At 46.1% G+C, this 14,251-nt stretch overlaps 1 long non-coding RNA gene across 1 annotated transcript in view; it reads right to left on the bottom strand.

Moving 5' to 3' along the window:
- Positions 1 to 3,970: 3,970 nt before the first annotated feature.
- LOC108288861 overlaps positions 3,971 to 14,251 on the bottom strand; it is a 33,576-nt gene continuing 23,295 nt past the window's right edge. Inside the window, exon 4 of the long non-coding RNA XR_001818873.2 lies at positions 3,971 to 3,985. This is a non-coding gene — a long non-coding RNA (uncharacterized LOC108288861). The remainder of the gene's footprint in view (positions 3,986 to 14,251) is intronic.

The following is a 14,251-nucleotide window of genomic DNA, read 5'->3' as shown; positions in this document are numbered from 1 at the left end:
TTTTTTTGAGACAGAGTCTTGCTCTGTCGGCCAGGCTGAAGTGCAGTGGCACAATTTCGGCTCACTGCAGCCTCCACCTTCCAGGTTCAAGTGATTCTCCCGCCTCAGCCTCCCAAGTAGCTGGGACTATAGGCACGCTCCACTATACCTGGCTAATTTTTGTATTTTTAGTAGACACAGGGTTTCATCATTGTTGTCCAGGCTGGTCTTGAACTCCTGACCTAAGGTGATCTACCTGCATCGGCTTCCTAAAGTGTTGGGATTACAGGTGTGAGCCACTGTGCCCAGCCGGATCATGCCTTTCCATACTGAGATTGCAACCTATTTTTAAAATTTGATTTTAAAAACAGCAGAAATTTTTAGGTGGTTCCTAAAAAATTAGCAGCTATGGAATAATAACTAACATGTCATTAACACTTACTATGTAAAAGATACTTTAAATATGTTATTTAAGAAGTTACAGTGTTTTCATTCTAGTTTATTTTTCTTACATATTTTTCTCTTTTTTTTTTTTTTTTGAGATAGTGTCTTACTCTTTCACTCAGGCTGAGTGCAGTGATGCCATCACCCCTCACTGCAGCCTCAACCTCCTGGGCTGAGGTAGTCCTGCTTCAGCCTTGTGAGTAGCTGGGACTACAGGTGTGCGCCACCACATCTGCGTGTCTTATTTTTCATAGAACATAGACTTGAGCTGGAAGAGGGAGGCAGTGGAGATAGGGGTTGTGTGTTGACTGTAAGTTCTGTGAAGTCTAAGGCTGAGAAAATGCCAAGTTCAGGCCAGGCACGGTGGCTCACACCTATAATCTCAGCACTTTGGGAGGCTGAGGCTGGCGGATCATGAGGTCCGGAGTTCGAGACCAGCCTGGCCAACATGGTGAAACCCCATTGCTACTTAAAAAAAAAAAAATACAACATACAGAAAATTAGCTGGGTCTGGTGGTATGTGCCTGTAATCCCAGCTACTCAGGAGGCTGAGGCAGGAGAATTGCTTGAACCTGAGAAGTGGAGGTTGCAGTAAGCCGAGATCGCACCCCTGCACTGAAGCCCGGGTAACAAAGCAAGACTCCATCTCAAAAAAGAAAAAAAAATGCCAAGTTGAGATAATTTAATTTTGAAGAAGTAATGCCATTGTTTTAATTTGCTATGTTATAGCAGTGGCATATTAGTACTAGTTAACTTTTTTCTTTTTAAAATGTATTTATTTTTTGAAATGAGTCTCTCTTGCCCAAGCTGGAGTGCAGTGGCACAATCTCAGCTGACTGCAACCTCTGTCTCCCGGGTTCAAGCAATTCCCTCATCTCTGCCTCCCAAGTAGCTGGGACTACCGTACCCAGCCTGGGTGTTTCTTTTAATAACATGTTTCAGGCCAGGTGCAATGGCTCACACCTGTAATCCCAGCACTTTGGGAGACCAAGGCAGGTGGATCACGAGGTCAGAAGGTTGAGACCAGTCTGGCCAACACTGAAATCCCATCTCTACTAAAAATTCAGAAATTAGGCATGGTGGCACGCGCCTGTAATCCCAGCTACTCGGGAGGCAGAAGAATCACTTGAACCTGGGAGGGGGACTCTGTCTCAAAAAAAAAAATTAGCTGGGCATGGTGACACGTGACAAGTCCCAGCTACTTGGAAGGCTGAAGCAGAAGAATCGTTTGAACTGGGGAGGTAGAGGTTGCAGTGAGCTGAAATCACTCCATTGCACTTCCAGCCTGGCCTGGGCAACAGTGAGACTCTTGTCTCAAAACAAGAACAAAAATAAAAGGCAGGCACAGTGGCTCATGCCTGTAATTTACCTAGCACTCTGGGAGGCCGAGGTGGGCAGACCACAAGGTCAGGATTTGGAGACCAGCCTGGCCAACATAATGAAATACTGTCTTTACTAAAAATATATAAATTAGCAGGGTGTGGTGGCACACACCTGTAGTCCCAGCTATTAAGGAGGCTGAGGCGGGAGAATTGCTTGAATCTGGGAGGCATAGGTTGCAGTGAGCCGAGATCACGCCATTGCCCTCCAGCCTGGGTGACAGAGGGAGACTCTGCCTCAAAAAAAAAAGTTCAAAAACTTAACAGTCATAATGAGTGAACAGACAGGCAATCTTAGAAGAGAAATAGAAATGGGAAAAAACCCTAATGAAAATATTTTTTTTTTTTTTTTTTTTTAGACGGAGTTTCGCTCTTGTTACCCAGGCTGGAGTGTAGTGGCACGATCTCAGCTCACTGCAACCTCCGCCTCCTGGGTTCAGGCAATTCTCCTGCCTCAGCCTCCTGAGTAGCTGGGATTACAGGCACGCGCCACCATGCCCAGCTAATTTTTTGTATTTTTAGTAGAGACGGGGTTTCACCATGTTGACCAGGATGGTCTCGATCTCTTGACCTCGTGATCCACCCGCCTCGGCCTCCCAAAGTGCTGGGATTACAGGCTTGAGCCACCGTGCCCGGCCCTAATGAAAATCTTAATGAGGAATACCTGCAATATCTAAAATAAATAATTTACTAGCTAGGCCCTTTGGGAGGCTGAGGCACGTTGATTGCCTGAGGTCAAGAGTTCAAGACCAGCCTGGTTAACATGATGAAACCTTGTGTCTACTAAAAATACAAAAATTAGCCAGGCATTGTGGCACATCCCTGTAGTCCCAGCTACTAGGGAGGCTGAAGCAGAAGAATCTCTTGAGCCCGGGGTAGGGGTTGCAGTGAGCCAAGATCAAGCACTGCACTCCAGCCTGGGCCACAGAGCATACAAAAAGGGATGGCAAAAAGGCCAATACAGGAAATCTCAAAATCAGGCTGCTTGAAAGGAGCCAAAAGAGGCTGGTGCAGTGGCTCACGCCTGTAATCCCAACACTTTGGGAGGCCAAGGCAGGTGGATCACTTGAGGTCAGGCATTCAAGACCAGCCTGGGCAATGTGGCAAAACCCCATCTTGACTAAAAATACAAAAAATTAGCTGGGTGTGGTGGCGGGTGCCTGTAATCCCAGCTACTCACGAGGCTGAGGCAGGAGAATTGCTTGAACCTGGAAGGCGGAGATTGCAGTGAGCTGAGATCATACTACTGCATGCCAGCCCAGTGACAATGTGAGACTCCGTCTCAAAAAAAACCAAAAGGAATATATAGATATATACAACCTATTCAGTGTGGATAGGGTATACACATATATACCATATGATTCCATTCATATGAAATTGAGATTCCAGAACAGGCAAACTAGTCTCTGATGATAGAAAGTAAAACAGTAATTGCCCAGCCGGTCACAGTGGCTCACACCTGTAATCCCAGCACTTTGGGAGGCCAAAATGGGTGGATCACAAGGTCAGGAGTTTGAGTGCCTGTCCAGTGCTGTGTCTTTCACTGTGTGTACTGGATTAACCTAAAAGAAGGCAGGCAAAAAGGAAAAGAACAAAAATGAGATAAATAGGAAAAAACAAATTGGTATACTTAAGGCCAGGCGTGGTGGCTCATGCCTGTAATCCCAGCACTTTGGGAGGCTGAGGTGGGCAGATGACAAGGTCAGGAGTTCAAGACCAGCCTGGCCAACATGGTGAAACCACGTCTCAACTAAAAATACAAAAAAATTAGTGGGCGTGGTGGCAGATGCCCGTAATCTCAGCTACTCGGGAGGCCAAGGCGGGAGAATTGCTTGAACCTGGGAGGCAGAGGTTGCAGTGAACCGAGATTGTGTCACTACACTCCAGCCCAGACAACAGTGCAAGACTCTGTCTCCAAAAATATATATATATATATATATGTATATATATACTTAAGCCAATAATATCCATAATTAAGAAGTGCTAAGCAAGCATGAGGGTAAATATGAAATGTAGCTTTTCCTTCTCTCAATGTCTCTGAAAGCTACAAAATGATGAAAAAAAATAGAGAAGACTGTGATAGGCTGCTTCTAAAATGACTCCCAGCGATCACCGGCCCCTGATATTCAGGCTCTTATGTCATCCCCTTTTACCATGTATGGGCTTGACTTAGTGACTTGTTTCTAACAAATCGAATACAGCAAAAGTAATAGGATGTCCCTTCTGAGATTAGGTTACAAATATGAGATTCAGTTACTGTTACTTCCATCTCGTGATTCTCTCCCTCTCACTTATCAACTGATCACTCTGAAGAAGCAAGCTGTCGTGTTATGAGCTGCCCTGGACTTTGACCCTATTTAAATAGGATCATCATCACCATCCAGCAGTTATAGGATGAACTTCAGCCACCCAGAGAAAATTTTAGAAGACAGGAAACCAATGAAAAGGACTCTTTAAGCCTGTATATGAAGTCCTAGGTAGACCCCTGATTGACCTATACATCGCACTGAATAGAATTAACAACAACAAAAATCTCAGCAACTAGAAGATATAAAAATATAAGTAAAGGCCGGACACGGTGGCTCATGCCTGTAATACCAGGACTTTGGGATGAAAGAGTCTATCTGAAATTATTTAAAAGAAAAATATAGCAACCAGAATTTTTTTTTTTTTTTTTTGAGATGGAGTTTCACTCTTGTTGCCCAGGAAAAAATGCAAACAAATATGCAAAGGTGTCTTAGGACACAGAAATCACTAACCATTAAGAAAAACTGATAAACTGGATTTTATCAGAATTAAAACTTTTCTTCATCTGGTCGGGCACACGCCTGTAATCCCAGTTATTTGGGAGGTCAAGGCAGGCGAATCACTTGAGGCCAGGAGTTTGAGACCAGCCTGGCCAACGTGGCAAAACCTCATCTCTACTTAAAATACAAAAATTTAGCCAGGCAGAGTGGTGCACGTCTGTACTCACAGCTACTCAGAGTCAGGCAGAAGAGTCACTCGAACCCAGGAGGCAGAGGTTGCGCTGTGCTGAGACTGTGCCACTGCACTCCAGCCTGGGTAACAGAGTAAGACTCTGTCTCAAAAACCAAACCAAAAACGGAACAAAGCCAACCTTTTGTTCATCAAACGTCACAATGAAGGAAATGAATAAGCAAGCCAAAATTGAGAGAAATGTTCAAAATACATATATGTGACAAAAGTCTTATGTCTAAAGTATGGTTATGTGTGTTTACACAGGTATATATTACTCATATTTCTGCAGATCTGTAATTAAAAGGCTCACAATACAACTTTTTTTTTTTTTTTTTTTTTTTTGGAGACATAGTCTTGCTCTATTGCCCAGGCTGGAGTGCAGTGGTACGATCTTGTCTCACTGCAACATCCACCTCCTGGGTTCAAGAATTCTGCCTCAGCTTTCCGAGTAGCTGCACATACCACCATACCTGGCTAATTTTTTGTATTTTTAGTAGAGACGGGGTTTCACCATGTTGGCCAGGCTGGTCTGGAACTCTTGACCTTGTGATCTGCCTGCCTCAGCCTCCCAAAGTGCTGGGATTACACATGTGAGACACTGTGCCTGACCTACAATACAACTTTTTTAAAATGGCAAAATACTCGAACAGATATTTGTCTAACAGAAGATATACAAATGGTCAATAAACATATAAAAAGATAATATTATTAGTAATCTGGAAAATGCAAATTACAACCATGCTGAGATACCATCTCACACCCACTGGAATGTCCAAATTTTTGAAAAACTGACATCACCAAATGTTGCTGAAGATGTAGAGCATCTGGAACTCTCTTACACTGCCAGTAGGAATATAACATGATATAGCCACTTTGGAAAACTATTGCTCTGTTTCTTATAAAATTTAACATACACTTACCACATAACTAAGAACCTTCATTCCTAGATATTTTCTCAAGATAAATGAAAATGTATATTTAAATAAAGACTTTTACATGAATGTTTATAGCAGCTTATAATAGCAATAATAATAAATAACTTTATTATTATTATTTTGAGATGGAGTCTTGCTCTGTTGCCCAGGCTGGAGTACAGTGGCACAATCTTGGCTCACTGCAACCTCCATCTCCTGGTTCAAGCGATTCTCCTGCCTCCTCCTCCCAAGTAACTGGATTACAGGCATGCACCACCATATCCAGATAATTTTTGTATTTTTATTTTTATTTATTTATTTATTTTTTCATTTGGCAGATTTTTAATATCTTAATTCAAACTGTATATATTATTTGAGTAGGTAGCACATTTAAAGGATCAAAAGATAAAGATGAAAATAGGTATAAAAATGTATGTGGAAAGTTCCCTTTCCACCTCTTTCTCCCAGATCTCTAGTGCTTTTTCCCTCAATGCAACTCATTATCAATATCTTGTGTAATTTCCCAAACACTATATTTATTTATTTATTTTATTTTATTTTGTTTTCCCATTTATTTATTTTATTGCAATTTTTGTATTTTTAGTAGAGTCAAGTTTTTACCACATTGGCCAGGCTGGTCTCAAACTCCTGACCTCAAATGATCCACCCACCTGGGCCTCCCAAGGTGCTGACATTACAGGAATGAAGAACTGCACCCAGCCCCAAAGTTTTTTTCCTTTTTTTTTTTTTTTTTTTTGAGAGAAAGCCTCACTCTGACACCCAGGCTGCAGTGCAGTGGTGTGATCTCTGCTCACTGCAACCTCTGACTTCTGGGCTCAAGCTGTTTTCCTGCCTCAGCCTCTTGAGTAGCTGGGATTACAGGTGCATGCCACCCATGCCTGACTAATATATATATTTTTAGTGGAGATGGGGTTTCTCCATGTTGGCCAGGATGGTCTCGAACTCCTGACCTCAGGTGATACACCCACCTCGGCCTCCCAAAGTGCTGGGAATACAGGCGTGAGCCTCCACGCCTGGCCAGTAATTTTGAAGAATACAATACATTGGCTAGGTGGCTCACCCCTGTAATTCCAGCCCTTTGGGAGGCCGAGGCAGGAGGATCACTTGAGGTCAGGAGTTCAAGACCAGCCTGGCCAACATGGTAAAACCCGTCTCTACTAAAAATACAAAAATTAGCCAGGTGTGGTAGTGCTCACCTGTAGTCCCAGCTACTTGGGAGGCTGAGGCAGGAGAATCACTTAAACCCGGGAGGTGGAGGTTGCAGTGAGCTGAGATCATGCCACTGCACTCCAGCCTGGGCGACAGACTAAGTGACAGAGCGAGACTCCATCTCAAAAAACAAAACAAAACAAAATGCAATACGTTGTTATTAATTATAGTCACCATGCTGTACAACAGTTCTCTTGAACATATTCCTCCAGTCTAACTGAAATTTTGTATCCTTGGACAAACATTTCTTCATCTACCCTCCCCAGGAAATAGAAATTCCTTATCCACAAGGGTGGAAACAATTTTGGTCAACCTACTTTCATTTACCTAACATTACTTTTATTCTAGGTGTAGAATCTGGCATGAAACCAAGGACAAGACACTTGAGCTTTGTGAAAGAGTTAAAGATGTTGGATAGAGTCATGGTCCCACCTCTTATGGAGCTGAGAGATGAAATCTGGATACTGATAATCAGTTTGTGGTAGAAAGTACTGACACAGTTCCATGAGGGAAGCACGAGTCCTGTGTAGGCCCAGAGAAGGGAAGAAGCCTGTTTGGGCATGAGAGTGAATGTTGCGGGCTGGGGACAGAAATGGGCTGGAAGCTTTGTTGCATCATGTTGTGCCCTAAAGGACAGATAACATTTGGTCACGAGAAGCTGTAGTGAGTCATGACTACACCAGTGCACTCCAGACTGGGCGACAGATCGAGACCCTGTCTCAAAAAGAAAAAAAGAAGCAGAAGAAAGAAGCTTTGGATATGGTGAGATGCCAGGCATCACAGACAGAGAATACAGCCTGGGCAAAATCATGGAGGTATTTGAGAGCAATGGTGACCAGAACCTTTGGTTCAAGCAGCAGCTTTCAAACAGAAGTGGAGAAAGAATTATTAGCAGATCCCTGACATCCTCTTCAACCAGACTTCTTCCTTGTGAACTGGTTTACATATCAGCATTCTGGATTTTGGTGCAACATCCTCCCACCAGGAGAAAAGAAGAAAAAGAAAGAAGAGGAAGGAAGAAGATAAAGACAAGGAGGAGGAGGAGGCAGGAGGAGAAAGGAGGAAGAAGGAGGAGGAAGAAAAAGAAGGAGGAGGAGGAAAAAGAAGAAAAGAGGAAAGGAAGAAGAAAGAAAAGAAAGAGAAAGGAAGAAAGGGAGGAAGGAAGGTAGAAAGAAAGAGAGAGGCCGGGTGCAGTGACTCGCACCTGTATCCCAGCACTTTGGGAGGCCAAGGCAGATGGATCATGAGATCAGGAGTTCAAGACCAGCCTGGCCAACATGGTGAAAACCCATCTCTACTAAAATACAAAAATTAGCTGGGCGTGGTGGTGCGCATCTGTAATCCCAGCTACTTGAGAGGCTGAGGCCGGAGAATCGCTTGAACCTGGGAGGAGTAGGTTGCAGTGAGCCAAGATCGCACCACTGCACTCCAGCCTGAGCGACAGATTCAGACTCCATCAAGAAAGAGAGACAGAGAAGGAAGGAAGAGGAGGAAGGAAGGAAGGAAGGAAGGAGGGAAGGAGGGAGGGAGGGAAGAAAGGAAGGAAGGAAGGAAGGAAGGAAGGAAGGAAGGAAGGAAGGAAGGAAGGAAGGAGGGAAGGAAGGAAGGAAGGAAAGACTGGGAGGACAAGTTGGGCAGAGCACAAGGTCAGGAGTTCAAAACCAGCCTGGCCAACATGGTGAAACCTCGTCCCTACTAAAAATACAAAAATTAGCTGGGCATGGTGGCATGTGCCTGTAATCCCAGCTACTTGGGAGGCTGAGGCAGAAGTACTTGAACCAGGGAGACAGAGGTTACAGTGAGCCAAGATTGTGCCACTGCCCTCCATCCTGGGTGACAGAGCAAGACTGTTTTAAAAAAAGAAAGAAAGAGAAAGGAAGGGGAGGGGAGGGAGAAAGAAAGAGAAACAAGAAGCTTTTATTATTGTTTTGTTTTGCTTTGAGACAGAGTCTCACTCTGTCACCCAGGCTGGAGTGCAGTGGCTCAATCTCGGCTCACTGCAACCTGTGCCTCCCGGGTTCAAACGATTCTTCTGCCTCAGCCTCCCGAGTAGCTGGGACTATAGGTGTGTGCCACCACAACTGGCTAATTTTTGTATTTTTAGTAGGGACGGGGTTTCACTGTGTTAGCCAGGATGGTCTTGATCTCCTGACCTTGTGATTTGCCTGCCTCGGCCTCCCAAAGCGCTGGGATTACAGGCGTGTGCCACCGTGCCCGGCCTATTACTGTTACTTTTTGAGATGGAATCTTGCTCTGTCACCCAGGCTGGAGTACAATGGCACAATCTTGGCTCCCTGAAATCTCCACCTCCCGGGTTCAAAGGAGGAGAAAGAAAAAGGAAGAACAAAGGAGGAGGAGGAGGAGAAGGAGGAAGGAGAAGGAGAAGGAGGAGAAAAGCAGTTGAGGCCCAAACAGCAAGAGGGAGCAAAGAGAGAGACCTGATTGAGAACATGAGCTGTGAAAGCAAGCACAGGAGTTCCTGACAGTACCGGGGAGCCCCTGTAGGTTTAGGAGCAAAGGGGTGACATGATCCGAGCTTTTGGAAGATTGTTCCCATGGCCTTTGAGCCTGGATCTGTGTTTTCAGGAAGCATATGTTGGCCCAGCAATCGCTGGCTTGTAGTGAGGAGGTTCACAGCTAGCCTAGGACAGTGGTCATGAAAATGCAGAGGACGTAAAGTCCCTGCACTCCTAGGGAGACTAGCCCTGATGTCCCTGGAGTCGGTCAAAATGGTGTCCTCTCCCTCCCCACACCACCCACCCTGCACAGCTGGAGGACTTCTCAATTCCAGTAGCCATTCAAGTCCCTGGAATTGGCGCCTGTCACTTGCAAACTACAGCAATTTGAGCAGAAAGGTGCCAGGGTTATTTACCTTTAATCCACATATCATTGGGAGGCACTTGTCTGCTAGCTCTGGCTAAAGACCAGAGCAACCCCTGGCCTGCCTAGCTCCTGCTGCCCAGGCAACTCCTCCAACATGAAACGGACGAGGGGAGCTCAAAGTTACAACGTCCGACTTGGAGCAGTAAGTTCAGTCGACATCTCACTTGCCTCATTACATCAAGCATCCCAAAACCCAGTCTGGATCAGTTTTGCCCAGAGTGGGGTTTGTAGAACACAGGTTCTCCTGCGATCCTAACCCTAGCCCAGAATCAGTTCCAAAAGCCAGGCCAGAGTGAAGTATCCTGTCAGCTGGACAGCAGAGAATCTGATGACAATAGGCAGAAGGAGCCGCTCCATAGCACCAAACCCTGTTCCCCTGCTCCTGCCAGAATGAAGTGGTTGGTGACAAGGACAACAATCATTACGCTGCCCAGTGGTTTTCAAAGTCCTGGTCAGGATTCTGAATAAATGATGCGGTTGAGCCTGAAAATCAAATCTAGAGCATCGTGAGCTGTCCTTGGGGGTCCCAGCAGGAAACAGATGGTGTATTGGATTTGGTATGATTTGAAGAGAGTTTAATAAACAGACTATTTACAAAGGTGTGGATAAGATGTAGATAAACCACAAAAGAGAGTGCAGTGACCTGGGTCCTGAAGAGGCAAGGGGAGGGAACAGCTATGGGAAGCCAGAGACACAGGGAGCTGGGCAGGGAGGGTCTGCGGGAAGCAGCTTGCCTGCCGCAGCCCTGTAAAGAGGGAGCTGGGGCAGTCAATGCCCAGGCTTCGTGCTTCTCTCTCCCTTGGGTGTTCTACCCACTCAGTCCCACCACTGACCAAACCCAACTAGAAGCAGAGGGCCAGGGAGTTTAGTGATGTCTTATCAGTCTCCCAGGGCACAAGATAGGGTGAAGAGCAGAACCAGAGGGGTCATTCAGCACAGAGGCAGTGAGATCTGGATTCAAAACCTGGCTGTCTGTTTTCTCTTTCCAGCTGTGTGACCTTCAGCAAGTCACATACCCTCTCTGAGCCGCAGTTTTCTTGTGTGTGTGTGTGTGTGTGTGTGTGTCTTTTCTCTTTCTAGCTGTGTGACCTTCAACAAGTCACATACCCTGCCTGAGCCGCAGTTTTCTTGTGTGTGCGTGTGTGTGTGTGTGTGTGTGTGTGTGTGTGTGTGTGTGTGATGGAGTTGTGCTCTTGTCTCCCAAGCTGGAGTGGCAATGGCACAATCTCAGCTCACTGCAACCTCCACTTCACAGGTTCAAGTGATTCCTCTGCCTCAGCCTTCTGAGTAGCTGGGATTACAAGCGCCCGTCACCATGCCCAGATGCTTTGTTTTTGTTTTTTTTTTTGAGACAGAGTCTCCCTCTTGTTGCCCAGGCTGTAGTGCAATGGCGCGATCTCAGCTCACTGCAACCTCCGCCTCAAGCAATTCTCATGCCTCAGCCTCCTGAGTAGCTGGGATTACAGGCGCCCACCACCATGCCCAGCTAATTTTTGTATTTTTAGTAGAGACAGAGTTTCACAATGTTGGCCAGGCTGGCCTCAGGTGATCTGACCACCTTAGCTTCCCAAATTACTGGGATTACAGGTGTGAGCCACTGTGCTTAGCCAATTTTTTGTATTTTTAGTAGAGACAGGGTTTTATCATGTTGGCCAGGCTGGTCTCAAACTCCTGACCTCAGGTGATTCACCCACCTCGGCCTCCCAAAATGCTGAAATTATAGGCGTGAGCCACCACACTCAGCCTCTGAGTTGCAGTTTCTTTAATTGCAAAGTAGGGATCATTCTTTCTTTTTATTTTTTATTTTTATTTTTAGTAGAGACAGGGTTTCTCCATGTTGGTCAGGCTGGTTTTGAACTCCCCATCTCAGGTGATCCACCTGCCTCAGTCTCCCAAAGTGCTGGGATTACAGGCGTGAGCCACCGTGCCCGGTCTCAAAGTAGGTATCATTCTTACTTCACAGGATTTCCCTGATAAGTGAACACACACACACACACTCACACACACACACCATGTAACACAAAATACTTTGTGCACAGTAGACACTAGACAAAAGATAATCATAGCTACTGCTGCTTCTTTTTTCTCCTCCTCCTGCCTACCCTTCTGCCTTGTCCTTTTATCTATGGCCAAGCTCCCTCAAAGGGCCTCTTTGAGTTGAGTTACCTTCTAGTTTGACGCCAGCACTCTTATTTCCCTGTGGCATTGGAGGGCTAGGCACATGGCACTGTGGGCAGGGAGAAGGATGATATTCCAGGCCAAATACATCTGCAAATGCTCGCTGAGCTGGTGTCTTTGATGACAAACCAAATTGTTTTGTGTTTGGTCCCCCAGAGGCTGAGTGCCTCCGAGAAGCCAAGGTTCCTGCAGGATGCTCGTGTCTGCTGGCAATGTCGGGCTTCGTTTTATCAGCATACAGCAAAGAGCTCATCATTTCCCAGCTCTGGTCAGAAGTAACAGTGGCTGTTCCTGGACACAGAGCTGGGACAAGGAGTGGTGAGGATTCAGGCAAAAGAAGATGGGCAGCTTCCGCTTGATGTGTCCCTCTCAGGAAGATGCTAGAGTGCCCAGGATCAAAGAGGCTAGGAGGCTGCTGAGGCCTCCTGTCCCCAAAAGCGGTCGGTGAACTGAAAGTTGAAGAGCCTCTGCCTTGAGAGTGGCTCTGTTGCCCTGCTGGTGCTGACAGTTTTAGAAGCTCACATGGTAGAGTTGTCTAGGCCGACTGTATTTTTAGGACTCCGCTGGGGTCTATTGAAACGTCCACATTACTCGGATCACCAATCTGGCTGGAGCTACCAACACAGCATTCTTTGCCGTGTTAGTGTACAAAGCTACCTCCCCTTGGGGCTTCACTTTACAGCCGCTGAGAATCCCAGGCTTCTGCTAAATTAAGTTTCCATGGGCCAGCTGGCTCACCCCGCAGGGCTTCCATAAGAATGGGCTGGTAGCTTAACTGAGTCACGGTTAGGGGTTAATTAAGAGGAGAAATGAGCTAACTGTTTCCTAAGATAAGGGAGAGGAGCTTTTAAAACAAAAAACTGTAACTGCTCGGAACAGTGCGTACTAAGGCAGGGTTTCTGTGCTGGGAGACAGAGAACATTTCTGCAGTGATGTAGCAGATTCCTTAAAGGATCCTGCCAATGACTCTGTCTGGTGTCACATCCAATCTTTGCTGCGGCCAACACTTCCTGGAGATGAAACACAACTTCGATACAGAGACAGCAAGTTCAGACTCCTGCAGTCATGCAAGGATGAGTGATGCGGACCTTTTTGTGAGTGGGTATGAAGGGATAGGACCTACGGCAAACTAGTGCAGTGCAATCAATCCATCTACGGGGCAGTGGGCACCCAGCTCCAGCCACCTGTTACCCCAAAACCAAGTGCAGGCCCGGGATGACTCATCTCCCAATGTTTCATGAGCAACCAGAAATCTACATTTTTTTTTTTTTTTAAACCGAGTTTTGCTCTTGTTGCCCAGGCTGGAGTGCAATGGTGCGGTCTCTGCAACCACCACCTCCCGGTTCAAGCGATTCTCCTTCCTCGGCCTCCTGAGTAGCCGGGATTACAGGAATGGGCCACCACACCCAGCTAATTTTGTATATTTAGTAGAGACAGGGTTTCTCTATGTTGGTTTGGCTGGTCAATCTCGAACTCCCGACCTCAGGTGATCCACCCACTTCGGCCTCCCAAAGTGCTGGAATTACAGGTGTGAGCCACCTTGCCCGGACAGAAATCTACATTTCTTTGAGAAAAAAATTTTTTTACGAGACGGAGTCTCGCTCTGTTGCCCAGGCTGGAGTGCAGCCTCAGCTCCCCTGGGCTCAGGTGATTCTCCCATCTCAGTCTCCCAAGTAGCTGAGACTGCAGGCATGTGCCACCATACCAGCCAATTTATTTGTAGAGACAGGATTTCACCATGTTGTCCAGGATGGTCTCCAACCCCTAGGCTCCCTGCTTTGCCCTCCCAAAATGTTGAGATTACAAATGTGAGCCACAGTACCTGGCCATTTTGAGGAATTTTTAAATGCTGGCTTTAATTTTTTAAAATACGTGGAGCAACTTCTGCTTCTGAGAGATGGAGCAGATACTCTTTTTCCCAGTTCTTCTGCTAAGTACAGCTAAAAACCATGGACACACTCTATATTATACAAAATGAACATAAGAAGACTCTGAACAAGAAGAAAGCAGATTGGTTAGGGACCTCCAGACCAAAGGAATGACTCAGCAGTGACCTCCCTAAGTTTTCTTTTTGCCTCATATGTGTCAGAATGGGTACTGGAGAAGCCAGCACCCCCAAACTGCCAACGACTGCAGACAAAAGCCCCAAGAGGCCGGGCGTGGTGGCTCACGCCTGTAATCCTAACACTTTGGGAGGCCCAGGTGGGTGGATCACCTGAGGTCAGGAGTTCAAGACCAGCCTGGCCATCATGGTGAAACCCCATC

This window comes from Cebus imitator, unplaced genomic scaffold, assembly GCF_001604975.1.
Source record: "Cebus imitator isolate Cc_AM_T3 unplaced genomic scaffold, Cebus_imitator-1.0 Scaffold385, whole genome shotgun sequence".
Lineage (NCBI taxonomy): Eukaryota > Metazoa > Chordata > Mammalia > Primates > Cebidae > Cebus > Cebus imitator.
Note: the sequence above shows the minus strand (reverse complement) of the source record. Positions and strands in the feature narration are given on the sequence as shown.